At 46.2% G+C, this 25,368-nt stretch overlaps 1 protein-coding gene across 10 annotated transcripts in view; it reads left to right on the top strand.

Annotated features, from left to right (window-relative positions):
- CCDC88B (coiled-coil domain containing 88B) overlaps positions 1 to 25,368 on the top strand; it is a 948,743-nt gene that overhangs the window by 112,525 nt on the left and 810,850 nt on the right. The window contains exon 1 of one of the 10 annotated variants that reach the window (XM_068261747.1): positions 6,839 to 6,987. The exons of the other annotated variants lie outside the window; for them this stretch is intronic. The gene's annotated coding sequence lies outside the window, so the exon portion shown is untranslated. Of the gene's footprint in view, positions 1 to 6,838; positions 6,988 to 25,368 lie in introns of those variants that run through there. 10 annotated transcript variants of the gene reach the window in all.

A 25,368-nucleotide genomic window follows, 5' to 3' on the forward strand; every position in this document is an offset into this window, starting at 1 on the left:
CAGTATTGTGGAATGAACAGTCTATAACACCATGTACCATAGAAAAAGATCCGGGCACCGTCTCTATAAAATCCTTTTATTGTTCCAGAAAAATTGCCACCATATTCCTATGGACACTTCCAGCATAACATGAAAAGTGAATTTTCAAGCCTGGCGTCCTGTACATGTGCTGTGATGGATGGGATCGGATGATCAGGGGGTAGTCGGACGGAACAATAAAAGGATTTTATAGAGAGACGGTGCCCAGATCTTTTTCTATGGTACATGGTGATAACCTAATGTCTTATGATCTTATGGGGGGGGGGGGGGGGGGGGATGAGGTGCTTGATTTTTGTGATGTTCTTCAGGTGAAAATATGATAATTTCACCACAGCAGAGATGTGAGTTCTGAAGTTTAAATCCCCATCAATTAGAACTCCCAGGCTATGCATATGCTCAGAGCTGTGTAGATTTGTGTCTTCTATTCCCAGTGGTGAAGACTGCAGTGAAGTTGTTTTGTTGTCATGTGCTGCCCTCGTATCTGAAGAACTTCAGTTTTATCTGCATTTACAGTGGGATGCGAAAGTTTGGGCAACTTTGTTCATTGTCATGATTTTCCTGTATAAATCGTTGGTTGTTACGATAAAAAATGTCAATTAAATGTATCATATAGGAAACACACACAGTGATATTTGAGAAGTGAAATTAAGTTTATTGGATTTACAGAAAGTGTGCAATAATTGGTTAAACAAAATTAGGCAGGTGCATAAATTTGGGCACTGTTGTCATTTTATTGACTCCAAAATCTTTAGAACTAATTATTAGAACTCAAATTGGCTTGGTAAGCTCAGTGACCCCTGACCTACATACACAGGTGAATCCAATTATGAGAAAGAGTATTTAAGGGGGCCAATTGTAAGTTCCCCTCCTCTTTTAATTTTCTCTGAATATGGGGATCTCAAAACAACTCTCAAATGACCTGAAGACAAACATTGTTCACCATCATGGTTTAGGGGAACGATACAGAAAGCTGTCTCCGAAATTTCAGCTGTCTGTTTCCACAGTTAGGAACATGTTGAGGAAATGGAAGACCACAGGCTCAGTTCAAGTTAAAGCTCGAAGTGGCAGACCAAGAAAAATCTCAGATAAACAGAAGTGAGGAATGGTGAGAACAGTCAGTCAACCCACAGACCAGCACCATAGACCTACAACATCATCTTGCTGCAGATGGAGTCACTGTGCATCGTTCAACCCAGTGCTGGGCCGAAATTACGCATGAGCGTAATTACGCATCGTAACTCAATGCAAAATTACGTGTAAGCGCTACGCGTAATTTACAGTCTTACGCGTAATTATTTACGCGTAAGCCGTAAATTGGTATCGTAATTACGCTGTCTACTGTAATTGCTAGGTATGCATAATTTTACGATGACTTACGCTTAATTTTACGCGTAATTACTAACGTACAACTCCCCTTTTCTAAGAGTAGCCAATCAGTCAACATCCTAAGCAACCAATAGTATCTCTTCCCGCCTTTCAGTATATAAGCGTACGTTTTGACGCATACGAATGATGTGTACGCAATAGCTGTCACATTGACGGCTATTGCGTACACATCGTCCGTATGCGTCAAAAAGTACGCATTAATTGGTATTACGGCACTACGCATAACGTAGCGTAATCGCCTACATTACGATATCCTTACGTGTAACTGAACAAGTTAACGCGTAATTACAGCGATGAACCGTAGATAATTGCCTACGCCATAACCGTAAATGTGTAATGAGTAATAAAATTACGTGTAATGATCCGTAAGGGTAGATTTTTCCATTACGACCAGCACTGGTTCAACCATTCAGCGCACTTTACAGAAGGAGATGCTGTATGCAAGAGTGATGCAGAGAAAGCCTTACCTCCACCCACAGCACAAACAGAGCTGCTTGAGGTATGCTAAAGCACATTTGGACTCCACTCCATGGAAATGGCCCTTACCAAAGTAGCCAATGACCTTCTTACAGCTAAATCCAAAGGTACATTTTCCATACTCATCCTTCTTGATCTGTCATCAGCATTCGATACGGTCGACCACACCTAACTCTTACAAATACTTTCAAATGTAGGAATAAAGGGCCTAGCTCTCACATGGTTATCTTCCTACCTCCCTGGAAGGTCCTTCACAGTCTCCTACTCAGATCAGATCTCTTCTCCTCATGCTTTGTCTGTCGGGGTTCCTCAAAGCTGTGTCCTTGGTCCCCTCCTCTTTTCCATCTACATGCACGGTCTTGGTGACTTAGGCTACTTGCACACTAAGACGTTGCGTTAGGTGCCACGTTAAGGTCGCATAACGTGCACCTAATGCGACGCCGGATGCTCTTCTATGTGGACGTCAGAGTGAGACGCGTTGTGCAGCTCTCTCTGGCGTCCGTGATGCCGTGATGCGTACTCTTGTGCGCATGCGGCATCATGTGGTCCCGCCGGCCAAACACCGCACAGAGCGGCCGCTCCAGGAAGTAAACACTGCACGTCACAATGTGCAGTGAATATTAATTAGCCATGTGCCTGGCCGCTCTCCGCTCCTCCCCAACATGACTGCGCATGTGTAGACAGTCTAACGTGGCTTAAGCCGCTCTAACGCCGTAGCATGCTGCACTTTCGGGAGAACGTGCAGCGTTACATGTAACGCAACGTGAACTGTGTGAACAGCCCACTTGTGTTACATTGCTGCGCGTTGGGGGAGCGTTACAGGCAGGGCCGGATTTACCATAAGGCACACTAGGCACGTGCCTACAGGCACCTGATTGGCCAAGGGGCGGGTTTAAATCTTGTCCCTTTAAGATTGGAAGTCAGAAAAATCAACACTAATGCCAGCGCCGCCCGCACCGCCTCCTTCTCTTTGTATCACGCCGCCCGCCCGCCTCCTTCTCTTTGTATCATACAGTGAGGGGCGGGCAGCTAGTGACACACACATTCAGTTCTTACTGCCGCTCTCCCAGCCCACCGGCAGCCGTAAAGATGCCTGCACGCAGCGCTGCAACTTGACAGCAGCTGCTGCGTGTATAGGCGGCGGGGGGCGGCGCGATTGTCTGTCTCTGCTGCTGCCCGCTGGAGCCTTCTCCTGAGGCTCTGACTGATAAACCACGTGGGCAGCGGCATGATCCGGACCCGACCGGCGAAATTATCCTGCCTGCGCCGGTGTGATCAGGGGGACAGAGAGGAGGACAACTCGTGCAGGTGCAGCACAGGTAAGAAGAAGCTCCGCCCCACCGATGCCTCTCTTGTCCATTAAGGCAGGCAGCCGCTCGGCATGTGTTTTGAAGTGACAGGCGGGGAGGGGGCGGAGGAAACATCCCTGTAGGGAGGGCTCGGGAGATAGCCCTGCACTGTCTCAGTCTGTCTGTAGTTACAACTCCGCCCCGCCCCCTGTATATACAATCTGGGTCTTGAAGCTATCTGCACACGTGTGGCAGTATGGTGAAGTAACTTTATTTTTATTTTTTTTACTGCTACCTGCTTTTATGTGGGGGGGGGGGGATTAGGGTGGAGCACCGAGGGTGTCTGTGACCGTTAGTGGTATGGGGGGGGGGGGAGGATACCATCCTGATCCTCTGTGTCTGTTAGTGCTATTGGGGGTGGGGGTCTGTGTGTTTATTGGGGGGGAGGATACCATCCTTCCTGTGCCTCAGTGTGTGTGTTGGTGGTGTGGGGTTATGGGTGGGAGGAGAAGTCTGTGTGTTGGTGGGGGGGAAGAGAAGAGTCTAATGCTGGGCATACACGGGTCGACCAGCGGCTCGATTAGCAGCCGGATCGACTCCCGCCGTGTCCCTGCAGGCGCTTCCTTATCTTCCGCTCGATTCCCCGCTATTGTCCGGGGATCGAGCCGGGAATCGATCCGGCGGGTCATCGGACCTGTCGGAAATTATCAATCGAGCCATCAGCGGCTCGATTGATAAAAAAGTTAAAAAAAAACCTGTGTATGCTCGGCATAAGTCTGTGTGTTGCTTGGTTGGGTGGGTTTATGTGGGGTGGGGGAGAGATAAGGGTCTATCACCCTGATTCATGAAGCTGTGGAGCTACATGATAGCAGCCAAGCTAAAATCAGGGCTGCACGCTACGCGCAGTCATGCTGTATAACGTGCCTTCCTTAGTTACTCGCCCTGTTTATATAGTAATGCACGCTCCTAGGTGTTGTACTTCACTAACGCAGCCACTACTATGTTTAATTAACATCGAAGTATGAAGTATCGCAACCACTTCACAGCACCCTGGAACGTGCATTGCTATGTAAACAGGGCGCGTAACTAAGGAAGGCCGCTACACAGCACGACCGCCAATAGCATGCAGCCCAGTATTTAGCTTGTGCTGCTGTCATGTAGCTCATGCTGCTATAGCAGCGCAGCTTCATGAATCAAGTCCTATGTCTGCACGTTGGTGGTGTGGGTTTATTGGGGGGGAAGGGTTTGTGTCTGTGTGTTAGTGGTGTGGTGTGGCTCAATATTGTAAGGCTTTTTGCAAACTACAAACATTTATACTTACCTAGGGCTTTTGTTCCGTCCTCTAGGGCTTGTCCGTTCCTCCCCTGTCTTGCCCAGTTAAAGCCACGATTGGGCTTAGTCGCTCACCATTGCACGTGTGTGAGTCGGCCACAGCTGCGCATGAGTAGTAGTCCCAAACTACTGGACTGGATAGTGAAGGAACGGACACCAGGAGGACGCAATGGAGCCCGTGGCCTGTCAAGGGCTGGAGGAAGCCCCATGTATATATAAATGCTTGTAGTTAGAAATTCAAAATTTTTCCTTTAATGTGTACCCCCATAAATCATGCCATTTGAAGGAAACCAGAGACGATATATGCTGCAGATTTTATACTTACCCGGGGCTTACTTCATCCCCATAAGCACGTCCGAGTCCCTCCCGCGGTCTGCTGTTCAGCCGCAATCAGCACCGTTAAAGGGTGGAGGAGGTATAGAGGCTGCCATATTTATTTCCTTTTAATCAATACCAGTTGCCTGGCAGCCCTGCTGGTCTATTTCTCTGCAGTAGTATCTGAATAACACCAGAAACAAGCATGCAGCTAGTCTTGTCAGATCTGACTTTAAAGTCTGAAACACCTGATCTGCTGCATACTTGTTCAGGGGCTATGGCTAATAGTATTAGAGGCAGAGGAACATCAGGGCTGCCAGGCAACTGGTATTGCTTAAAGGAAATAAATATGGCAGCCTCCGTATACCTCTTACTTCAGTTCCCCTTTAACTGGCTCAGTCGCATCACCCGGGGTCTTCTGCGCATACCGGGGCTGATTGTGTGAACAGCAGACCCCGGGAGGACAGCAAGGGACGTGCTTATGGGACTGGAGGAAGCCCCAGGTAAGTATCAAATCTGCAGTATAAATCCTCTTTGGTTTCCTTTGAATGGCATGGTTTATGGGGTGTGTGTGTGTGTGTGTGTGTGTGTGTGTGTGGGGGGGGGGGGGGGGGGGTATAGAATTATTATTGTCCAGGCTACAGTCTGCCTGGGGGGGAGGGTATTACCTAGGCCAGGGTCTGCTTAGGACCAGTGATCTAGGGAAGAAGGAGGGTCCCACAGGAAGTGAGCTTTATGAGAGAGGGGTTCTTGTCTAGGCTGCAAACAGACAGGGCAGCACACAAAGGACTAACCCTGCTACCTGCCATTAGCATGTGTTTACGGGCAGACGCTGGCTGGCCCCCATGTTGATTGTGCCCTCTCTAGCTTTATTAAAGCCTGTGTCGCCTATCTTTGCTGCTGTATGGGTAACGCTCTCATACACAAATTAAGGCGACACAGGCTTCAATAAAGCGGGAGAGGACACACACAGTTGGGATAGAGCAAGAGGTGCATATGGACAGTCCAGCTAGTGTTTTCCTGGATATTTGCGCTCATGACAGGCAGCTGGGCCCGTCTTTTGTGCACCACCCTGTACTGTATAAAGGCAAGGGAAGGGGATGTTGTCTAGGCCACAGTAAAATTTGCATCAACTGACCATCCATATTGTCTACCACCACCTTCCTATCACTAGAATCTACCTATCTCTAAAATCTACTTATTATTACCTGCCTGTGATTAGAAACTATTTGTCACAATTTATGTGTATTTAGTAACATTTCCTTGTGATTTGTATTATTTTCTGCTTGTTGGTAATATTGGCCTATATTTGGTAAATTATGTGTGTCATTAGTAATATTTACATATTGTTGGTATTCTCTACTTGTTTTTGGTAATACCTGTATTACTTTGTGTGATTTTTATTTGATAAGAAAAGGGGTGTGGTCTGGGCGTGGTCTATATGGAGGGGCGGGGTTTAGGGCGCTAGAACTTCTGTGCCTATAGGCTCCTGAGCTGTAAATCCAGCCCTGGTTACAGGTGCACTAACGTGCGCCTGTAACGTCCCTGTGTGTAAGCAGCCTGAATCAACTCATTCGGGTTTCAATACCACCTGTATGCAGACGATACACAACTGTACCTCTCGGCAGGGGCGTAGCTTTGGGGGGGCGGGGTAGGACAAGTGCCCCCAGGCGGTGACCCCCTAGGGCGCCCAGCCGCTCATTGTTTTGTTGTTTTTTTTAATCTCCTTTCTCTCCCAGTCAGGAAAAACAAAAGTCTCCCAGTCAGCATAGATTCTGCAGCAGGACTTGTGCTGTGGTTGCCTGGCAACGAACACAGCACTTCCTGTGATGAGTGTGGCCCAATCACTGCTGAGTGGGTTACAGTCAGCTCAGCTCAGCACAGCACAGCACATGTCATTATGGGGGGTGGGACCGGCGACCGCAGCCCGCACTTTTCAAACAGATGTGCAGGGAGAGGAGGATGATCATCCCTGCTGCCCCCTGTGAGTTGTTGAGCTGAAGACAGGCATTCACAACATGACCCTGCCCTGAGTACAGCTTCTGCCGAGGATGCACAGCTGATGTCATCTTAGACAGACCCTGCCTGTGGTGAGGACAAACCAGGCTAATCAGAGGGACATCATTTGCAGGGTCGGAGTTCGGAGGAGGTGAGAGAGGCAAAACCTGGAGCTGTGGCAGATTGTTATCATCTCTGCTGGCTTTGATCCTTATCTTGTGAAGGCAGCATCGCTCATTTGCTCAAATCATCCTGCAGCTGCTTTTCACACTTTTGTGTTTGACTCACAGCACAGCCTGCTTGTGTGACTTTCATGTGAATCTGTGTGAATACTGCATGGCTAACATTGCTTTCACTGGGAGGTCATTAACCCTGTATTTGCTGCTCTGAATTGCTGAACTTCAAGCAGATTAACTTTTCAGCAGTTTGCAATTGAAGAAGCACTTTCTTGTTTACTGGTGGCTTATAGTAAGTCTGAGGCAGGGGATTTAAAAAAAAAAAGATATATATATATATACATGCTTGGGGCTTCCTCCAGCCCCCTCCAGGCTGATCGCTCCCTTGCTGTCCTCCGCCGCCCTGGATTGTCCACAAATTGCCCCAGGAGAGCCCCTGGTCTGGGGTGTTCTGCGCATGTATGGCCAGACTGCACCTATGCTGACTGCAAGACTGTAGAGAGTCTAGGGGCCAGGTGTAAGGCTGGATGCAAGCAAGCCGCCACCAAAATCTAGCTAATTAAGCCAGGTGGCTATCAGTGAAGGGCAAAAAATGTTATCTTACCTAGAGACCCAATTTCATAGTAATCCTTTTCTGTTAACTTATGGTAGCACTGCCACTGACCTGTTCTGCAGCACTTTACAGAGTACATAGTCAGGTCACTGACTGTCCTCAGAGGAGCTCACTATCTAATCCTACCAAAGTCATAGCATAATGTCCTACCATATTATGATTATCTATTTATATAGCACTGACATCTGTAGCACTTTACAGAGTACATAATCATGTCACTGACTGTCCTCAGAGGAGCTCACAATCTAATCCTGTCATAATATAATGTACTACCATGTTATTATTATTATTATGTATTTATATAGCACTGGCCTCTTCTGCAGCACTTTACAGAGTACATAGACCTGTCACTGACTGTCCTCAGAGGAACTCGCAATCTAATCCTACCATAGTCATAAGTCCTACCATATTATTATTATGGATTGATATAACACTGACATTCTTCAGCACTGTACAGAGTACATAGTCATGTCACTGACTGTCCTCAGAGGAGCTCACAATCTAATCCTACCATAGTCCTAGTCTAATGTCCTACCATATTATTATTATGTATTTATATAGCACTGACCTCTACACATTACACTCTACATGTACACTTTACAGAGTACCCACACCCCCTTTTTTGGCGCAGCGCTACGCGTCACAAGTTTCTCCTTAAAGGGCACATTAATAGTCTTTTGTCCCCGGGCGCTGAAAGCCCTAGCTACGCCTCTGCCTCTCGGACCCAGACCTTAACTCCCTCCTCAAACGTGCTCCTGACTGCTTGCCTGCTATATCCTCCTTCATGTCCTCTCGCTTCCTAAAACTTAATATGAGTAAAACAGAACTAAAAATGTTTCCACCGTCTCTGGCCACCTCTCTGCCTGAAGTAGCTATAAATGTTAATAACACTCCCATAACTTCAATTACCAAAGCACTGTGCTTGGGGGTAATATTCGACTCTTCTCTCTCTTTTATTCCTCATCTTAACTCCATAATCAGCTCTTGCCATCTCCAACTCAAAAATACAGTGGCTTGCAAAGTATTCGGCCCCCTTGAAGTTTTCCACATTTTGTCACATTACTGCCACAAACATGAATCAATTTTATTGGAATTTCACGTGAAACACTAATACAACGTGGTGTACACGTTAAAAGTGGAACGAAAATTATACATGATTCCAAACATTTTTTACAAATCAATAACTGCAAAGTGGGGTGTGCGTAATTATTCAGCCCCCTTTAGTCTGAGTGCAGTCAGTTGCCTATAGACATTGCCTGATGAGTGCTAATGAATAAATAGAGTGCACCTGTATGTAATCTAATGTCAGTACAAATACAGCTGCTCTGTGATGGCCTAAAAGGTTGTCTAAGAGAATATTGGAAGCAACAACACCATGAAGTCTAAAGAACACACCAGACAGGTCAGGGATAAAGTTATTGAGAAATTTAAAGCAGGCTTAGGCTACAAAAAGATTTCCAAAGCCTTGAACATCCCACGGAGCACTGTTCAAGCGATCATTCAGAAATGGAAGGAGTATGGCACAACTGTAAACATACCAAGACAAGGCCGTCCACCTAAACTCACAGGCCGAACAAGGAGAGCGCTGATCAGAAATTATTATTATTATTTGATTTATATAGCGCCAACATATTATGCAGCGCTGTACAATAAATAGGGTTACAGACAATGATAACAGGGGTGACAGAACAATACAGGTAATAGACAATAGATACAACAATACAGGTAATAGCAAAAAGATACACAACACAATGCAGACAGTAGTACAATGCCAGATCATAATCTGGAGTGGTAGTGGTAAAAATTACAAGTTCCAAATTCTGGGTAAAGTGCAAACAGTCAAGTATGATACACAAGGGGAGAGGGCCCTGCCAAAGACTTACAATCTAGAAGGAGGGGTTGGTGACACAAAAGGAGGGAGTGCAGCAAGAAGTTATTGGCAGAAAGGATTAGGGCAGTGTTGAGTTGATGTAGGCCTCCTTGAAGAAGTGAGTTTTGAGTGCTTTTTGAAGGTGTTGAAGGTGGGAACGAGCCTGATGGGCAGTGGGAGAGAGTTCCACAGGATGGGGGCAGCTCTAGTGAAGTCCTGCAGTCGTGCATGGGAGTGCGAGATGCGTGGGGTGGTTAAGAGGAGGTTGTTGGATGAGCGAAGTGGGTGGCCAGGTGTATATCTGCTGACCAGGTCAGAGATGTAGGTTGGGCAGGACTTGTGTATGGATTTGTAGGCCAAACATAGGATCTCGAAGCTAATTCTGAAGTGAATTGGAAGCCAATGAAGGGATTTGCGTAGGGGAGTCGTGGAGATAGAGCGGTGGGAGTAGTAGATGAGTCTGGCTGCTGCGTTCATGATGGATTGTAGGGGGGCTATGCGGTTTTGAGGGAAAATGCAGTCAAAAGGCCCATGGTGACTCTGGACAACTGTAGAGATCTACAGCTCAGGTGGGGGAATCTCTCCATAGGACAACTATTAGTCGTGCACTGCACAAAGTTGGCCTTTATGGAAGAGTGGCAAGATGAAAGCCATTGTTTACAGAAAAGCATAAGAAGTCCCGTTTGCAGTTTGCCACAAGCCATGTGGGGGACACAGCAAACATGTAGAAGAAGGTGCTCTGGTCAGATGAGACCAAAATGGAACTTTTTGGCCAAAACGCTATGTGTGGCGGAAAACACTGCACATCACTCTGAACACACCATCCCCACTGTCAAATATGGTGGTGGCAGCATCATGCTCTGGGGGTGCTTCTCTTCAGCAGTGACAGGGCAGCTGGTCAGAGTTGCTGGGAAGATGAATGGAGCCAAATACAGGGCAATCTTGGAAGAAAACCTCTTGGAGTCTGCAAAAGACTTGAGACTGGGGCGGAGGTTCACCTTCCAGCAGGACAGCGACCCTAAACATAAAGCCAGGGCAACAATGGAATGGTTTAAAACAAAACATATCCATGTGTTAGAATGGCCCAGTCAAAGTCCAGATCTTAATCCAATCGAAAATCTATGGCAAGATCTGAAAACTGCTGTCCATCTAATCTGACTGAGCTGGAGCTGTTTTGCCAAGAAGAATGGGCAAGGATTTCAGTCTCTAGATGTGCAAAGCTGGTAGAGACGTACCCTAAAAGACTGGCAGCTGTAATTGCAGCAAAAGGTGGTTTTACAAAGTATTGACTCAGGGGGGCTGAATAATTACGCGCACCTCACTTTGCAGTTATTTGTTTTTAAAAAATGTTTGGAATCATGTATGATTTTCGTTCCACTTCTCACGTCTACACCACTTTGTATTGGTCTTTCACCTGGATTCCAATACAATTGATTCATGTTTGTGGCAGTAATGTGACAAAATGTGGAAAACTTCAAGGGGGCTGAATACTTTTGCAAGCCACTGTATATCTCGCATCCGTCCCTTTCTCACTCAAGACACAACCAAAATGATAATACATGCTCTTATAATTTCTCGTCTGGACTACTGCAACATACTACTTTGTGGACTACCTTCTAACAAACTGGCCCCGCTCCAGTCGGTACTGAAATCAGCTGCTCGTCTCATTCATCTTTCTTCTCAATCTCCCTCTGCTGACCCTCTCTGTCAAGCTCTTCACTGGCTGCCAATTAACCAGAGGATCCAATTCAAACTCCTAACCCTAACCTACAAAGCTCTCCACAATCTCTTGACCTGGGACATATCCTCACTAATTTCCAGATACAAACCCAATCGCAATCTCAGATCTGCACACGATCTTCTGTTGTCCTCCTCTAGAATCACCTCCTCACATTCACGCTTACAAGATTTTGCACGCGCTTCAACCCTTCTCTGGAATCCCCTCCCGCAACACATCCGTCACTCGCCAACCTTTGTTACTTTTAAACACTCTCTAAAAAGGAATTTGTTCCGACAAGCATATGCGCTACCTTAAGCCACTTCCATGGGGTATTATATACCCCATGTTTGTTTCTTACTTTGTACAGTGCCACGGAACATGTTGGCGCTTTATAAATCAATAATAATAATTTGGACAAGCCAGCTTCATTTTGGAATAAGGTGCTGTGGACTGATGAAAGTAAAATTTAGTTATTTGGGCATAATAAGGGGCTTATGCATGGAGGGAAAAAGAACACAGCATTCCAAGAAAAACACCTACTACCTACAATAAAATATGGTGGTGGTTCCAGCATGCTGTGGGACTATGTGGACTGGAAATCTTGTCAAAGTTGAGGGACGCATGGATTCCACTCACTATCAGCAGATTCTGGAGACCAATATCCAGGAAATGGTGACAAAGCTGAAGCTGCTCCGGGGCTGGATCTTTCAACAAGACTACAACCCTAAACACTGCTCAAAATCCATTAAGGCATTCATGCAGAGGAACAAGTACAACGTTCTGGAATGGCCATCTCAGTCCCCAAACCTGAATATAATTGAAAATATGTGGTTTGAGTTAAAGAGAGCTGTCCATGCTCAGAAGCCATCAAGCCTGAATGAGCTACAGATGTTTTTTTAAAGCGGAATGGTCCAAAATACCTTCAACCAGAATCCAGACTCTCATCGGAACCTACAGCTAACGTTTAGAGGTTGTAATTTCTGTAAAAGGAGGATCTACTAAATATTGATTTCATTTCTTTTTTTTTCAAATTTATGCACCTGCCTAATTTTGTTTAAAGGGGAACTGACCTTAAAATGTGATACTGTAAAAATATCTGATGTGTTGCATAATACTGCTTTAATAAATAAAAATATATGTTTGCTGTAATATATCTGTCAGATGTCCTTATTTCTGTTACTGCATTCTAGTGCAGTGAGCAGCCATATGTTGGTTGGCAAGTTTACAGTGTCATCCAGCTGATTTCTACTTCCTCCAGTCCCTCCTTCCTCAAGCAGCTCCTTTCTCTAATCACAGTGCAGTATGCAAATTAGCCTGTGGTAGTGTACAGTTACATTTACAGTGATGTCATCTGGCTGCGCCGGTGTATGTAATGTCTGCCTGAGTTTTCCAGCCTGTAATTTTTCTTCTCTGTATTTTGTCTATCCTCTGTTTCTGCTAACCCACTTATGCTAAGTAGTGTACATACCACATATACAATGCAATTAGATCTGCTGTACTCAGCCCACAAAGACAATTACTAATAGCTGAAGGTATTAGTAATTGTCTTTGTGGGCTGAGTACAGCAGTTCTAATCGCATTGTATATGTGGTATGTACACTACATAGCATAAGCGGGTTTATGTTCTTTTGTTGAGGTGATGCTAATAGCTGAACAGCTAATTCACACTTGGCTCTTGGAGCGCCATTTGCTCATGATCGCGTTCAGCTCCGCGATCACAATTCGTGAGCAAAATCTCATGATTCAGCGCGATTTGCGCTTGTGATTCCCGTTCAATAGAACGAGAATTACAGTGCCATCCCCCCCTGAAACACTGCATGCAGTGAATTTGCAATTGATCGAAATTGCAAACACTGCAGTGTGAGTGTATCCATAGGGCGTAGTGGTTAGCACTCTCGTCTTGCATCGCTGGGTCCCCGGTTTGAATCCCAGCCAGGTTAACATCTGCAAGGAGTTTGTATGTTCTCCCTGTGTCTGTGTGGGTTTCCCCGAGTACTCCGGTTTCCTCCCACATCCCAAAACATACAGATAAGTTACTTGGCTTCCCCCGAAATTGGCCCTAGACTAAAATATACATGCACTACACAATATAGACATATGACTATGGTAGAATTAGATTGTGAGCTCCTTTGAGGGACAGTTAGTGACAAGACTATATGTACTCTGTACAGCGCTGCGTAAGATGTCATCGCTATATAAATACTAAATAATAATAGTACGCTGAGGACACAGTCTCTTGTTGTATGTTGCAAGATGTAACCGGTCACATGAACATAACGTGCAGTGCACTGACTGGTACTAGGTCTCTGTTGTGTGTACACACTTCAGTTCTGCACTGTTGTCCTGAGAAGTGTGTGTGTTAGTGTGACAGGCGCACTGTGTATGAACTGAAGGAGAGGCTACAAACATCAGAAACCTGCACCCACACTACATTTTTCAGAGACTTGCAAAGCAAATGAGAGTGGTTGTAGTTCCTTGGAGGTGCCTTGGTAAATCAGACCCAGTGTATGACCTATGCAGCGACAGCAGCACCCAAAGTTAGTGATATAATGAATGCAATTACAAAAACTGTGTGTAGTAGTCAATTTGCAGCCAGCATACAGTGTCAAACAAAGTCACTGATGAGAATACATGGTAATAGGTACTGTGCACAGTATGTAGTGCAGGGCTGCCCAATAGGTCTCAGTAGATCGCGACCGCCTGATTGGTAGATTGCGGCCTCATGGCGGCGTCTCATTGAATTTTACGGCCAGCAGCTGTCCGCGTACTATCAGATTCTGCTGCTGGTCGCTGATAACACGGTCAATCAGGGGAGGAGAGAGGCGCAGCTGAGAGGCCAGGGGCGGCTCTGCCATGACACAGTGTCATGGCTGGGGGGCGGCGCTGGAAGCAAAACTTCCGCCTCCACTCATGTTGCCCACCGGAGCCTCCCTCAGCCGCCAAATTGCATATCTGCCCTCCAAGCAGAGGGAGTGAAGACCAGGACGCCACCGCTGGAGGGAGGTAAGCGTGCCCGCCCTATACCCAGCTAACCTATACTTAAGGCACATATACTCAGCTAACCTATACTGAGGCACATATACCCAGCTACCTATCCTGAGGCACATATACCCAGCTACCTATCCTGAGGCACATATACCCAGCTACCTATCCTGAGCCACATATACCCAGCTACCTATCCTGACGTACATGTACTCAGCTGACCTATACTAAAGTAGAGTGACCAGACGTCCCGGATTGCCCGGGACACGTCCCGGATTCGGGGTCCGCTGTCCCAGGCTTAATGAGGTCCCGGGAAACGTCCCGCTTTCAGCAGCGGGACGTCCCGGCATCGGGACTCTGGCCACTCTCTCCGCATGAACTGGCAGCGGCGTCTATAGACGCCGTGCCAGTTCATTGCCCGCAGCCCCGCTCCAGCCTCCTCTTCCGGTGTCTGTTCCGACACCGGCAGGCGAGCAGGGCTACGGCAAGATGGCTGCCGAAGCCCTGTACTGGAGACCTATTTGTGTCACTAGTACAGGGCTTCGGGCGCCATCTTGCCGTAGCCCTGTCAGCGCGGGAGAGAAGAGCAGGAGGAGGAAGACGGTCCCGGGACGGAGCAGCGCGCCAGAGGCCGGACACTTCTGCCAGGTGAGTAAATGCTTTCTTTTCCAGGTGAAATGTTTGCCCGCATTGTTTCTTTTCCAGGTGAAATGTTTGCCCGCATTGTTTATTTTCCAGGTGAAATGTTTGCCCGCATTGTTTCTTTTCCAGGTGAAATGTTTGCCCGCATTGTTTCTTTTCCAGGTGAAATGTTTGCCCGCATTGTTTCTTTTCCAGGTGAAATGTTTGCCCGCATTGTTTCTTTTCCAGGTGAAATGTTTGCCCGCATTGTTTCTTTTCTGGTGAAATGTTTGCCCGCATTGTTTCTTTTCTGGTGAAATGTTTGCCCGCATTGTTTCTTTTCTAGTGAAATGTTATTGTTTGCCCGCATTGTTTCTTTTCTGGCGAAATGTTTGCCTGCAGTGCGTTTCTTTTCTGGCGAAATGTTTGCCGCATTGCGTTTCTTTTCTGGTGAAATGTTTGGCCGCAGTGCGTTTCTTTTCTGGTGAAATGTTTGCCCGCAGTGCGTTTCTTTTCTGGCGAAATGTTTGCCCGCATTGCGTTTCTTTTCTGGCGAAATGTTTGCCCGCAGTGCGTTTCTTTTCTGGCGAAATGTTTGCCCGCATTGCGTTTCTTTTCTGGTGAAATGTTTGGCCGCAGTGCGTTTCTTTTCTGGTGAAATGTTTGCCCGCAGTGCGTTTCTTTTCTGGTGAAATGTTTGGCCGCAGTGCGTTTCTTTTCTGGTGAAATGTTTGCCCGCAGTGCGTTTATTTTGTACTGACATGTTGCCCACATTGCGTTTATTTTGTACTGACATGTTTGCCCGCATTGCATTTATTTTATACTGACATGTTGCCTATTGCGTTTATTTTCTGGTGTCCGGGGTAACTGTTACTGCATTTATTATTTAATGGTCATAGATGGCTATGTTTGCTGCTTTGTGGTTACGGTATACTATTAGCATCACACAGTTTCTGCACACCCATGATACAAAGTCTCGTTTGTCCACATCATGGCGTAAACACTGCTTTCTTATGCCTCGCTGTTACATCATTACGTTAGCTCCGCCCATACAATGTCATGGCCACGCCCATTTTTCCGGCGCGGCGCGCAGCCCCCCTCCCCCAGTCTTCGCCGCTGCGTGCTCCTCACTCCTTCCCACTTTTCGCCCCGTCCCAGGTTGGACCCACAAAAATATGGTCACTCTAACTAAAGGCACATATACCCAGCTAACCTATACTAAAGGCACATATACCCAGCTAACCTACACTAAAGGCCCATATACCCAGCTAACCTGTACTAAAGGCACATATACCCAGCTAACCTATACTGAGGCACATATACCCAGCTGAACTATACTAAACGCACATATACCCAGCTAACCTATACTAAAGGCACATATACCCAGCTAACCTATACTGAGGCACATATACCCAGCTAACCTATACTGAGGCACATATACCCAGCTAACCTATACTAAACTCACATATACCCAGCTAACCTATACTAAACGCACATATACCCAGCTAACCTATACTAAACGCACATATACCCAGCTAACCTATACTAAAAGGCACATATACCCAGCTACCTATACCGAGGCACATATACCCAGCTACCTATACTGAGGCACATATACCCAGCTAACCTATACTAAAGGCACATATACCTAGCTAGCCTATACTGAGGCACATATACCCAGCTACCTATACTGAGGCACATATACCCAGCTTACCTATACTGAGGCACATATACCCAGCTTACCTATACTGAGGCACATATACCCAGCTTACCTATACTGAGGCACATATACCCAGCTTACCTATACTGAGGCACATATACCCAGCTAACCTATACTGAGGCACATATACCCAGCTTACCTATACTGAGGCACATATACCCAGCTAACCTATACTGAGGCACATATACCCAGCTAACCTATACTGAGGCACATATACCCAGCTAACCTATACTAAACGCACATATACCCAGCTAACCTATACTAAAGGCACATATACCTAGCTAACCTATACTAAACGCACATATACCTAGCTAACCTATACTAAAGGCACATATACCCAGCTAACCTATACTAAAGGCACATATACCCAGCTACCTATACTGAGGCACATATACCCAGCTACCTATACTGAGGCACATGTACCCAGCTGACCTATACTAAACGCACATATACCCAGCTACCTATACTGAGGCACATATACCCAGCTACCTATACTGAGGCACATATACCCAGCTTACCTATACTGAGGCACATATACCCAGCTTACCTATACTGAGGCACATATACCCAGCTAACCTATACTAAAGGCACATATACCCAGCTAACCTATACTGAGGCACATATACCCAGCTAACATATACTGAGGCACATATACCCAGCTACCTATACTGAGGCAAATATACCCAGCTAACCTATGCTGAAGGCACATATACCCAGCTAACCTATACTGAGGCACATATACCCAGCTAACCTATACTAAAGGCACATATACCCAGCTAACCTATACTGAGGCACATATACCCAGCTAACATATACTGAGGCACATATACCCAGCTACCTATACTGAGGCAAATATACCCAGCTAACCTATACTGAAGGCACATATACCCAGCTAACCTATACTGAGGCACATATACCCAGCTACCTATACTGAGGCAAATATACCCAGCTAACCAATACTGAAGGCACATATACCCAGCTAACTTATACCAAAGGCACATATAACTAGCCCTATACTGAAGGCACATATACCTAGCGGGGGTGCTGCATGTCGTAAGAAATTAAAAGTAATACATGTTGTGGGAAGTACTATGTGGTGTGAGAAGTAGTGTGCAGTGACACAAGAATGTAGTATACAGTAACAGGCAATGTGGGCACCATGCAATGATAGATATTGTGTTATGAGCAGCAAGCAGTATGAGGTAACATATCCAATCTTCAACATCAGGCAATATGTGTATATAGTAAGAGGTACTGTGTTCCAGGGAGTAATATACACTGACATGTCAAGTAATACAGTAAAAATAATTAATAAGTTAATACAGTGAATGGTACTATGTTACCCATGATATGCACTGACTAAGAGGTAGCAAGGGCTTACAGTATAGAGAGAGATAATGTCTAGTATACAGGGACAGGCAGGCAGTGTGTGGTAGATGTAAACAGGCAATGTTGATTATAACACAAACACATGACCTGGATAGGGGAGCAAACAGTGACCTCCCTTTGACTTGGTAAATAAAAGACTGCGACAACCATTTGGATTTTTAAAATTGGCCACAGCTTTTATTACCATAACCTCAATATTCCCTGAGGCAACAATTTTTTTTTGAAATATAAATCACATTCAATTTCTTTTCCATAATTTTTCACACACATTAATAAAGAAAAACATCGGAGTCCCCTGACACAGGCCGCCCAATAAAACGAGCCGCAGCGCAACCCGTACCAGCCACCAGCCACAGTTATAACAGCTCGATGGGTACACCCCACTGCCGGCTCAACTTAAACATCCACATGGGCCTTGTCAGGGGCCCCGCCACAGCACTTCGGAGGTTGCCTCAACCCCGAATGCCCCGCCACACGGCCAAAGCCACCTCCAGGGCTTCCCTTAGGCCAAACAAGACAACGTTATTGCCCACCTCATTGGTGTGAACTCCGTCTTCCTGAAAAACAAGTTATCACTCGGCCCGGAAACATGTCGCATGCTCTGAGTATAAAGGTTTTTATATCATACACCCTAGCCCGGACAGTCTGTAAAGTTTTTTGACACATCTGACTAAGGTGAGCCCCGGGGCAATGTGTCTCCATGCAGTCATGCAAGTCTGTAAACTTTTATTCTAAGAAAATTGCTTTGAAAGACTTGTCAGTCGTCCCACCCCTTGCCAAAAAGGCTGTATAAAGCCAGGCATCATTCTGCATGCACTGTAGTGCAAAGATGTCGATATGACTCTCGTTTGCCTCACTGCTTCTCCCGACTAGAAACCTTTGTTAAAAGAAGAAGCAGACTAACCGGCTGCCCTAGGCTTCCCTAGGTATTGTGCAATATAGCTTACATACCGGGGGAAAAAAAAAAAAAAAAAAAAAAAAAGCTTCTATGGTGCCTTGGTTGCCCCATATCCTTATGTAAAGGTGGCTGTCTGATGTAAGTTCTGATTACTAAGCCGTACTATGAACGCTTCTTTATAGTCAGGAGTGATCTTCCATTGCCTTATACTTCAGAAATGGCTACCAGGCTTTGTTAGTCAAACTAATTTGGTATGATAACTCCATGACATAAACTTAGTAAAATGTACGTAAAGTACCAACCAGGTGTAATGAGTGTCATATGAAGCAATGCACTCTGGTGATGACGGGAATTACATTATGTACGCCCTCAATGGGAAACCCAAAGGGGGTCACTCCACAACTCAGGAGTTACCAGTGTCCCAACTCAGGCCAGGGCGGCTTGCCACACTGAAGTAAAACAAATCCATGTGCTTAATTTACTTTCTCTGACTTTCTTAGTGATTATTACCTGCGTCTTTTTAGGTGAGAAACAAGGGATAATAATGAGGCCTCTGCCTACTTGTGCTTTATTGACTGTTAAAGATAATTATATTGCTAGAAGCATACTGTATAATGTAACCTATGGGACATGCTTAATTGACTCTGTGGTCCATACCTATAATACAACTAGTATAATTTGTTGGCGCTGTATAAATACACTAAATAAGTAAATATTAATAAATGGGGGGGGGTCGGGGGGGCGGAGTAGCTATCATTGTGACCATTATATAGATTATATCTTGCATGAGACATCGCAATGGACACATACATAGTGTAATATACAGCTTATAAAGGGGACTTGTTCATTATTGCGCCAATCCCTACAAAAGGCCCTCTCATAGAATACTAACGTATGTTTAGATGCACTAGCACAATATATTTGTGTTGTTATAATACTAACACAGAAATATAACTTTTGTTGAGGGAATACTTCATCCTACTACCAACTACTGAATTTGAGAGAGCCTAAGCGCTTTGAGTCCTACGGGAGAAAAGCGCTAACGAAATGTTATTGTATATTGTATTATATAATGATAACACAATATGTTTAAATATTGTGTCTTAGACACCGTGATTTGGGTACCTCAAGTAAAACTTCCGTTGGCTAAGCTTGCCGACCCCAGTATCTAGGAAGGACCACTAGAGCACAATAAGTAGGCAGTAGCAGTGCTAGGGAGCCCAACCCAAGGACCCTTTACTGAATTGAAAGTGAGCAGTGAGAATCGCTGTCGGTATATTCTGTATCTTGGGAAGACATACCAACTCCATGCATATAGTGTTCTTAGGTTTAACCTGAGACCCATCCTCTGGTACCGGGTCTGCAGCATTATGCTAAAATGCATTTGCAGCGAATCAAATTGCAGAAGCTCACAACCTATTTCCTACAGAAACTAGCAGGCGTGTATTCTGCATTAGGCCTAACGTCTCCCTCACAGCCATCATTAGCTCTCTCTGTTCAGCGTTATTTGTGTGTGTTTGTGCCTGTGCATCGCCTGCGCCACTCAATGTTACTGACCTGAATCTGGTGCCAAAGGTGCCGCTTGTCCTGATCCAGCTGTCCATGATGCGTTGTTGCTCACTGTTGATGCAGGGGGCAAGAGTAATGCAGCCACCCCCCAGCTCGCCCTAAGTGTGAGCGGCCACTGTTTCAGGGGGGTGGGTGTTGCTGGGTCCCTGGCCATGGTGCACGGGCTCTGGGTCCTGCCAAATGACATTGATTGGGAACCCCAGTTAGCACAGGCATCCCTCTGCCCAGCCATCCCCTGCTGTGGATCATGTGTCCAGGCCCCACGTGGCCCAGCCGTTACTGACCTGAATCTGGTGCCAAAGGTGCCGCTTGTCCTGATCCAGCTGTCCATGATGCGTTGTTGCTCACTGTTGATGCAGGGGGCAAGAGTAATGCAGCCACCCCCCAGCTCGCCCTAAAGTGTGAGCGGCCACTGTTTCAGGGGGGTAGGTGTTGCTGGGTCCCTGGCCATGGTGCACGGGCTCTGGGTCCTGCCAAATGACATTGATTGGGAACCCCAGTTAGCACAGGCATCCCTCTGCCCAGCCATCCCCTGCTGTGGATCTGTGCCCAGGCCCCTATAATATTTTGGTGCTGGAATCTGGTGCCACAGGTGCCGCTTGTCCTGATCCAGCTGTCCATGATGCGTTGTTGCTCACTGTTGATACAGGGGGCAAGAGTAATGCAGCCACCCCCTCAGCTCGCCCTAAAGTGTGAGCGGCCACTGTTTCAGGGGGGTAGGTGTTGCTGGGTCCCTGGCCATGGTGCACGGGCTCTGGGTCCTGCCAAATGACATTGATTGGGAACCCCAGTTAGCACAGGCATCCCTCTGCCCAGCCATCCCCTGCTGTGGATCATGTGTCCAGGCCCCACGTGGCCCAGCCCCTTGATGTGCCTGCGGTCATCTCTCTGCCCCTGGTCTCCATGGGCCCGATATTGGTGTTTGGAGGTGATGTGGAATGTTATAAACAGGGACTGCCGCAAGATAGCTAGCACCCCCTGCTGCCCCCCCCCCCCCCCCCCCAAAGTTTTAGATTCAGGGAGAGCAGAACTGAAAATGTGTCTTTTAGAATTTGTATATACAGGATGGACGTCTGAAGAAGGGGCATTATCCAAAGGCTTACATTTTATATCCCTGTAGGTTAACCAATAAATGGTATCATCCTGATTCAAAACTTCTAATAGAAATTTGTAGAAACGTATTGCCAATCCTGTATATGAGAACTCCCTTTTTACTTAGTTATTACAGTCTGTTCCCTGGAGGATTGTTAGTTATATAATAATTTTTTGTGCTACACGCATTTTGCTCTAACATGAGGGGTGACGCCTTCACTAACCTCCACCCTGTGCTGACACCGCATTTATTACATCTGCTCTCCTGGCTATTAATACTGGAGCAGGGACAATGGTAAGCAATTGCTCGTCCATTGCCTGTGTCTAACACATTAGGTATGCATAGTAAATGTAGTAAACACATTAGGTATGCAGAGTAAATTTCTGACAAGTAAACTTTCCTGTAGTACAGTTCATGTGGTCCTACACTGTAGCAATATTTTGTTCAGTTAATATCTGATCAATAACATAGGATCGGTTGTAAATTAACAGGGATTGAGTATGGATCCCCCAGTACAGGAAAAGCACACTGTAAAGCTAGCCCAGTAATTTGCCCCTCTGTGCAAATAGATATGAACATTGATTTAAATGTGCCTGCATACTCTTGAGCATGCTTTATTGTTGCAAAGGAAAAATGTGAAACTTACCTATCCTGAGGTTAGGTTGCTAGTTTTTACCGTGTATCAATCTGATTAACCTGTCCTAGATATCCTAAAGAATCACTAACCACATACAGTACTTACCTAGGAAACTGCATCCACCTGTCTGGGAGGCTATTCTATATTAAAGCCCTAGAATTATCAACTTATTGTGTGCCTTAAATTTACCCCACACCTCAGCCTATATCTTGAACCTTGGCACAAATCCTGATAATGACTAATAAATGATTTAAAGGATACCACAGCCCACAGGCTGTGGTAAAATAAATGCAGCATGTGTAGGGGAAAAAAAAGGACATACTCACCGCTCCCCTCGCTCCCAGCCGCCGGGTCCCGCTCGTCTGCTACAGCTCCCGGTACCGGCCGACTCATCTGACCCCTGACCCGGACATACTGCACTGCGCATGCGCAGTATGTCCAATCATCTTCCCTTCTGCCGTCGCATCATGACGGCAGAAGATCGGACACTCCCCCGCCTCCTTCCTGCCCAGCGTGTGCGCTCCACTAATAAAGCTAGCGTGACATGCTAGCTGGAGTCACGCTGGGAGCGGCGATTTGGAGAGAGAGTGGAGGGGGAGTGAGTTGGGATGGACGGGAAGCGGGCACTTTCATAATAAGTGCCCGCTTCCCGTCCATCCCAACTCACTCCCCCTCCACTCTCTCTCCAAATCGCCGCTCCCAGCGTGACTCCAGCTAGCATGTCACGCTAGCTTTATTAGTGGAGCGCACACGCTGGGCAGGGAGGAGGCGGGGGAGTGTCCGATCTTCTGCCGTCATGATGCGACGGCAGAAGGGAAGATGATTGGACATACTGCGCATGCGCAGTGCAGTATGTCCGGGTCAGGGGTCAGATGAGTCGGCCGGTACCGGGAGCTGTAGCAGACGAGCGGGACCCGGCGGCTGGGAGCGAGGGGAGCGGTGAGTATGTCCTTTTTTTTCCCCTACACATGCTGCATTTATTTTACCACAGCCTGTGGGCTGTGGTATCCTTTAAGGCCTCTTGCTTACTGCAAATTGCAAATCCGATTTCCGATTTTCCCAGAATACAGTAACAAAAGAAGAAAAACGCGGAAAAAAAAACGCGGCATGCAGGACCAACTCCGAGTAGCAAATCGTAATCGCATATAAAATAACATCAAAATCGCAAGTCGGAAACGGGATCGCATGTAGTGCGCAAGAGGCCTTATGCGGATTATAAAACAGTAAAAGTAATTCATTAGCCAATGAATAATATTGTTCTGCTTAAAACCTTTTTCCTTATCCTAACATAGCTGATAATCACTCTAGGAATTGAAACATTTTGCCCAGGGGTCCTGCTCTTTGTAACAGCAAGTGATTCTTTGCCTGCTGTGTGGCTTTGTTATATCCAAAAAGGACAAAAGGCTGCCCTTCCCCCTAACACATCCATCTAATCTCTACTCTCTCCACTGTACTGGAAGTATTTTGTGTTTAATGTGCAGGGGTTTAGCTGTTAAATGCTGGGCAAATACAGTAGAATCTTGTTACAATAAACTCTGGGATGCACACCACTTGCTGGAGAAACCCAGTCATCAAGTCCTGGCCACGTGGCCATGCAATATGCAATTCATGACCAGGAGAGCTGGAGTAAGCCTCTGGCTTGTTAAAGTGCTTGGCCAGGTCCCTAGAAGTTTAAAATAAAAGGATTCTGCTATAGTAGAAAAATAGCAATCACTTACCATCCCTTTTTCCTGCGTAGTAGGTTGCTGTCGTTCTTTCCTTGTCTCCTTGTTCCTTTCCTGCTGGATCTCTAAAGGAAGTCCAGCTTCCTCTCTTTTCCTTTTGTTGTTCCCTCCAGGTCCCTTGCCCTCCCTTATTTGGCACCTTGACCTCCACTGCCCTATCTTGTCCAGCAGTGAGGTCACCAGCCCCCAGCCAGGTCATGCCCCCTTTGTCGCCCAGCTCCGCCTTGCTCTGGAAAGGGGTTTCTTTCATTGCCTCCTGCTGGTCTCACTCCTGTTCTCTCTCTGCTTGGCTCTCATAGCTGCTAGGCTCCCTGTTGTGCTTTCTGCCCTGTTTTCAGGCCCCTCTTCCTTCCCCGTCTGCTGGGGTCTCTGCTGTGCAGGGGGATGGAGGTGTCTTTCCTCTATGCTCTCAAGCGTGCATGTCAGTCTCCACTCTGCTAGTATGCTGGGCTATTGTGCCCTGTCCCTCCACTCCTCTTCCAGCTTCTCTCTTCTCCCTCCATCATCTACTCTGCCCTTCCTCCCTCCACGGATGGCTTGTTTCTCTCTCTCTCTCCCTCTTATCTCTCTGCTCGCTGTCTGGCCGCTCTTCTACTCTGCTCGTTCTGTCATACTGTCATGCTGCCGAGTCGGACCAGGCGCCACCTGATGACGTAGTTGGTAAACAGCATGTGAGCAGAGAGTGGTGGGCGGATTTTGCTGACATACAAGAATGTATCCCAGTGTTCCCTGGGAGTCTGCCGCGGCAGGCTAAATCTGAGGTGGGAGTGACTTATTAAAAGATTTATGTTATACATTTTATTTACATGTTAGTAATCATTTTTTATTCACATTTTGCCTATGATTTTTTAAAAGGATTCTGTTGGTGTGTTTTGCAATCTAAAGTTCAGTTCCTCTTTAAACAATTATTGCGCACTTTCTGTAAATCCAATAAACTTCATTTTACTTCTCAAATATCACTGTGTGTGTCTCCTATATGATATATTTAACTGACATTTTTTATTGTAACAACAAACGATTTATACAGGAAAATCATGACAATGAACAAGGTTGCCCAAATGTTCACATCCTACTGTAGTCTCAGCCAGTTGTCACTCATCCATTGCTTTACACTTCCATCATCAGATAGTGCTTCCACATTAGACCTTACAACAACTTCCTACACCTCCACCAGTTTCACCCAAGGAGATCCATATTCACCAACGGTGGTGGGCCAGGATTACAGTGGCCTTTCTGCGCCTGTGGTGCTTTTAACAGGTTTCCCATACCCCTCTGGTCATCTTCAGTCACCTTTATCCAAATCAGTGATTTTCTCCTTATCTGCTGCTGATACGCTCCTCCAAATATGCATATGTACCTAACAATAGTAAAAAGCCTTCATTGCGCAGCTTGTATACACTTTAAAAACTTTTCTTGAAAAGATGCACTCACATTTCCAAAGTGACAGATTAGGAATGTGCAATATTGCAACGGGCTCTCCTCCGTGTGGTTTCCCCGGCTGACCGCCATTGATGTTAATA

Source organism: Hyperolius riggenbachi, chromosome 11, assembly GCF_040937935.1.
Source record: "Hyperolius riggenbachi isolate aHypRig1 chromosome 11, aHypRig1.pri, whole genome shotgun sequence".
Lineage (NCBI taxonomy): Eukaryota > Metazoa > Chordata > Amphibia > Anura > Hyperoliidae > Hyperolius > Hyperolius riggenbachi.